Genomic DNA, 6,155 nt, shown 5'->3' on the forward strand with positions numbered 1-6,155 from the left:
CCCTGATGAACATTATTTCAATTATATATTCTCTCCACTTATTTTCAACCTTATTATATGTATGCAAGTTTTATTTATTTTATTTTCAACAGAAGTAATAGTATTTCTTGATATATTTGTTTCAATAATTGAATATAAAGGAAGGTTCAACCAACTAAAAGAGTTTGCTTTACATTAATCATGTACAAAATAATAGATATGGTGTGGGGGTAACGAGCTTGCTGCTAGCCAGGATTTTGGAACAAGTGGGTAATGACCAAAAGTAATTGGGAACCGCTGCTCAAAAGAGATGGTCCCAACAGTGTCACGACACACTACTGAGAACGTTGTCAATAATGACAAGGTACATATCAAGAGGATTAAGACTAGAGGTTTCGTCACATCTCACTTTCCTGTCTCGAAGCGTCGATAAGTACTATACAGATTTGTACCATTGAAGAAAGGCCTTTGGATAAGCGGAATCCATTAGCTTTCCAAAGTCCTGAATCAATTGAGTTAAACTTGATACCTGAAGAGGGAGTTGAATCGCTACGTCTCGGTTGTTCCTTCACGCTTAAGAAGAATGATTTTGAGAAATTAGATTTGTGCTCATTTTGAATTAAGAACAAAGTAGAAATTCCACCACTGAGTGAAAAGGCTATTATATTATTTATTTCCCTTTGCAACTACTTACTTGTGTGAACTGGGATTTTCGACGTGAACTCAGTTAGAGAAGGACAGAAACTTTACCTTTCCGTCGGAATTTCCGTTAAATTCATTTTTCTAAAAATAGTATCTTTACATTCATACGAATGTACGAATATTTGCGGAATATAAGAAATATACAAATAAATTGTCGATGCTAAATAAATGAACTTAGTGAACGTGAACAGAGTTTATCTTTGATTTATTACTACAATTGGAATCTGGGTATAATAATGGGTCGCAATGCAAAATGTGGTTCTGGCTGTGGGTCGCAATAAAGGAAGTTTGCCAAACGCTGGATTCTAGACCAACCGACGAATTAGTCTTGGGAGAAATAAGTATTTTTTATCGATATACGTTTATCTATCTGTCTATATGTAATTATGCGCACACACACATACACGTATGTATATACACATTAATATGCGTGTAGTATATGACGAATAAAGTCCTCGGAATAGCAAGTCAATGTAAATATTGACTGTCTTTTGGAAGAGGTCTTGGCCAGACCTATAAGGCCAAGGCCTGTCCTCACTAGAACATTGTTTGCAAACAATATTCCTAGTGTGGACAGGCCTTTAGACTTGAGATCCAAAGGGATCTCTTTGTTTGACATTTTGAGCTCTAGGCTAGGGGAACATTTGTGAAGCCTCTCTCCCTTGTGTGTGTGTGTGTTTGTGGGTGTGTGTGTGTGTGTATATATATATATATATATATATATATATATATATATATATATATATATATAATATATATATATATAATGATTCAAAATCTAAAATTGTTTCAAATATGAAATACATTATCAGGTTATTGTCGAAACAGTCATGGAAACTGAACTGAATCTTCACTCTCTATGTCAATTTTAGCTTATTTTTAGTTCAAGATATTAGAAGTCTGACTAGAAATCACAACACTAAAATATAAGGAAAAATCCACGTCAACATTTTATTAAACATTTTAATTAATTAAATGCCTTTTCTTGATTTGAGAGCCAAATGTCGGTCTACAACCACAGTCGGGAAAAGATTTTATCGATATGTTGGGTTTCTCTCTCTCTCTCTCAAACCTTGTTTAAGGTTGATCAAGGTTTTAGTTTTGTTCTTTAACCTCTCTCCCTCTCTCTCTCTCTAGGTTTTGTTTTTACAGTATAGATCTACCTGGTCACAGAGTTGCAGACAATAAATGGTTTTAATGTCTTCCGTCTCTGAAATGACCTCGTTTTGTTGGTTGTTTAATATTGCTGCTGCTTGTTTTATGTCGATCACATCAAGTTATCATAAACAACAAAGAATAACAGAATCAATAAATAAAGAAAAGTAACGCACAATAATTAATTAGGTTTTTTGCCTAGACGCATTTTACCCTTGAGTCTACGCGGGCTGAGAAACAGTTCTAAAACGAATTTATGCGATTGCTATAGGCCTAGAGAATAGGAAAGCACTCAGGGGGAAACCTGGGTGATTTCCCACATGATAGGCCTAAAACCATACAGAAAGTGACCATAATGCTTTCGTCCTGGCAAGCGGTGAATCCCCCTAACAGGTGCCAATAGTTCAATACAGTTTGGGTAATTCTAAATGAAGTTCAAAAGTAATTGCTTTGATCATTACAAGCGACGCATAACTCTTATAATAAAGTACGTTACTTGGATTACAAAACACGTTTTCTCAATTACTTCCTGGTTCAGAAAAACGTAATTGGTAACCAGGAAGCAACTGTTTTTCCTACTGAATAATTATAACCGGCACTAGGGCACACAAACATGGCAGAAGCGACTCAGACTCCAGGACCACCATTCAGAAGTCTCACAGAATCGCAATCCATAGTCTCTGTCATCATGTTCGTTGTCAAAGCTATTGTAAGTATTCTGATCTATCATCATTAATATAGTTTTATTATTGAATTTTATCTTTAAAAATGGTTAATTATTATATAGTTCCTCATATTTTGCTGAAATATAGAAGTATTTGCTTAACCATTCTTGATTTTATCTGCATTTGCGTTTTGCTGTATTAACTACAGAAATCTTTAGCTGAATTGTTAGTCTTTTTGTGCTAGAAAGTATAATTACCAAATGTCCCATTGGCTTTTCTTCATTCAGATAATCTTTTATGGAAATCAGCTTATTGTCGGTCCTAAAGACACTTGGAAACGAAATTGAGATAATGTCCCAATGCATTGTTGTAAACCCAGCCTATAGGCTTTCATTCAACCTAGACAACTATTTCTAAAATATATATAATATATATATATATATATTATATAATTAATAGATATATATATATATATATAATATATATATGTTATATATGTATATATACTATCATATAGTATATATATGTATAAGCTATTTTTTTAATTTTTTTTTATATATATATATATATATATATATATATATATATAATATATATATATATATGCCAAATGTGGCAAACTGAAATCAGCTAGAGAAGCCTTCAAATTCCGCAATTTTGACCCAAAATCCGCTCGATTTTCTTTCTCCCTAAATAGACTAAGGATAAATCTATATTATACTACGTGATGATCATTACTTACCTTTCTGATTGCTGTTAAACTCCTGGCACCACATCCTCCCCGTGAAACAATAGATTAGACTAACTTCCTTAGCATCAAGTGAAAATAAAAAAAGTCATCATCATCCTCTTCAGCTGTTTATATTTCCATAGTTGTAGATGCCGATGAACTTGCTTGACTTGAGAGTGACGCTGATGATGATTGGCCATAATACCGTGAGCTTCTTTTCAAGCCAATCCTAATAGCCAACACTGCATTAAGTGATTTTAAACTTAGTCTGTGTCTAAGCTTGGGTGAGCCCTATGCCTGCGAGACGTTCGTTCGGCGGACGCTGATTGGCTGGGAGCTGCCTACCTCCCGGTACCAGCCAATCAATGGCCTCCAAACAAACGTCTCTTAGGCATTTTGGCTCGTCCAAGAATCTACCTTAAGTGAACCAGCTTATAGTGGCCAAGTCAAATAATTCTTGGAAATGATTACACCCAGATGTGTCTTGATAAGTTCCAACTTCAGTCCAAAATTTTACAGTGGAATTCTTTTCGGACCACTGAACTATTGACAAGTTTCTCCACTGATTTTCAATTTTTCCAATATTTTCATTACTATAATCGAACAATTCTGCTACTTCAGTAATAGGATCTTGTACCTGATTCAAGCAATCTTGTATAGAGAAACGAGATAGTTTCCGGTAAAGCCTCAAAATTATCAGGAAGTCTGTGTTTTAGTTCACTGCATAATTTGACTGCAAATGATATGCAGCGTTTGCGAATATTATTTTCAATCTCTGCTGAAATTTTATAATCCCTATTGACAATTATCGTATATGTGAGGAGTTGAGAATTTAATGTAGAAATGCACCAAGTGTAGTCATTTTGTTCATTTTTAGGGGATTTCGGGAAAAAATATACTAAATTTTTACGTTCACACGCAATCCGCAGCAAATCCGCCAAAGTCTTTTAAAATCGGCGAGATTTCCCGCTATCCGCAGCAGAACTTTGACATCCGCTAATAAAGGTTCAAATCCGCTAAATCTAGCGGATTTTCTGCTAACTTGGTAATATACATACATAAATTAAATACAATGATTTGCAGTTTTCTAAATACAAAGTTAAGTAAAAAATCAATATTACTACAAAATGTATTATCTCTCAAAGGTCCTCGTTGTTGCCATGTTGGCCTTGGTGTACGTGGCTGTCGCTCATCCCGGTTTCGGATACGGGTCATATGGTCATGGATACGGACAAGGATACGGGCATGGCTACTTTGCACCTAGTTACGGGCACGGGTACGGTTCACATGGATATGATTTCGGATACAGGTAAAAGGAAAAAATTAATTTCCAAGTTGCATTAGCTTATTTCTGTTATAAAATGTAATATCATTCCACAAGAATGGAAAGTCGTAATTCACTTAATTACTACATAATTTCGAATTATTTTAACCCTTTTTTTAAATGTTTATTTTCAGTCCATACTACAACCAGCACTCATTCTACGACCACGGTCACCATTGAGGATTGAATTCCGAATGGGCCCAAGATAGTTCACCTTTCTGAACTATCCGCACACTGCTACACATTCCCCTTTTCATTTTCTTTTTTGAGAAATGAAGAAAATGAGATGAAATTAAAAGAATGTAAGAAACTGAATTAGCAAAATGAAGAAATGAAAAGTGGCAGAAGTGAAGATTTTCAATAAACATTGATTTTACAATACCTATGATTTTTTTTTATTGTGGTTCTGTCCTTAATTATGATATTGTGTTGGAGACAAAGTTCACCTGGTTTATTTTCCCTTCAAGTATATAGATATTTTATTCTGTTGTGATAAACATCAATTATGAATTGTCGAAATATGTTTTCACTGCTTTTTAGAGAGAGAGAGAGAGAGAGGCGGTTGAGTTGTTCTAATCCTTTTTTAAAGATTATCCCTAGATAGGAATCCCTGTGCCAAATGGCACAGCTCCCCAGTAACTTTTGTATTTCCCGCCAAATATTTCCCACAATTCCTACTCATTGCATTCAGTTGGTTGTTTGGAGGGAAGTTCAACACATGCTGTTGTTAATCTAAAGTGTGTAATGTGCTGCTCCTTTTCATCCATTCTTGTGTATACTCATGTATCCAAATGGCACAGCATTACTTAATATGATAGTTTGTTGGAACCAGTGGTTATTCAGCAACGGGACCAACGGCTTTACGTGACTTCCGAACCACGTCGAGAGTTAACTTCTATCACCAGAAATACACATCTCTCACTCCTCAATGGAATGGGCGAGAATCGAACCCGCGACCATCGAGGTGGGACGCTAATACCATACCAACCACGCCGCTGAGGCGCTTTTAATATGATAGTGCCTATATGGTGAAAAAAGATTTTTACAGAAAAGGCCATTATACCCCTTGTAAATAACAAATACAATGTTTTGAGGGTTTCATAGCCTTATTCTGATCCTGTACAAAGTGAAACAAGACTTGTGTCCACGATACTACAGTGTGGTTTGCATGAAATGTCAAGCTGATAAATGAGGAGATTCGAGATATTCGTTTTATATTGGATTCAAACATTTACAGTATACTAGAAACAAAGTTATTTGAAAGAAAAAAAAAAGGTTTTGTTGCATATGCAAGCTGCATATTCACCAGAATATATCATTATGGCTGAAAACTCACGTTTTTGCTGCTGAAATATGAATGATAAAATATGTCCGATTTTATTTATTCCAGGACCGAAGTTTTATGTAGTTCCCACCCAGGTTGCCTGTGAAATTCTTACAATATCCTAGTTTAAAATATTATATTAGAATAATATTTTGCTCAATGACGTGTTTTTCCATTCCAGTACCTGTATTGGTAAGATAATTCTTATTTCAAGTTTTTTTCTAATATGTCAAAGGTAAATTCTATTTTGTTGAGTTGTCATAAATATAGGTCATA

General features: G+C 34.8%; 1 long non-coding RNA gene across 1 annotated transcript; it reads left to right on the forward strand.

Annotated features, from left to right (window-relative positions):
* The first annotated feature begins 2,470 nt into the window (after nucleotides 1-2,470).
* Nucleotides 2,471-4,896, forward strand: LOC135220316 (uncharacterized). Its single transcript, XR_010315654.1, has 3 exons — nucleotides 2,471-2,545; nucleotides 4,377-4,540; nucleotides 4,690-4,896. It is a non-coding gene; the product is annotated as an uncharacterized LOC135220316 (long non-coding RNA).
* Nucleotides 4,897-6,155: the final 1,259 nt, after the last annotated feature.

This window comes from Macrobrachium nipponense, chromosome 1 (assembly GCF_015104395.2).
Source record: "Macrobrachium nipponense isolate FS-2020 chromosome 1, ASM1510439v2, whole genome shotgun sequence".
Lineage (NCBI taxonomy): Eukaryota > Metazoa > Arthropoda > Malacostraca > Decapoda > Palaemonidae > Macrobrachium > Macrobrachium nipponense.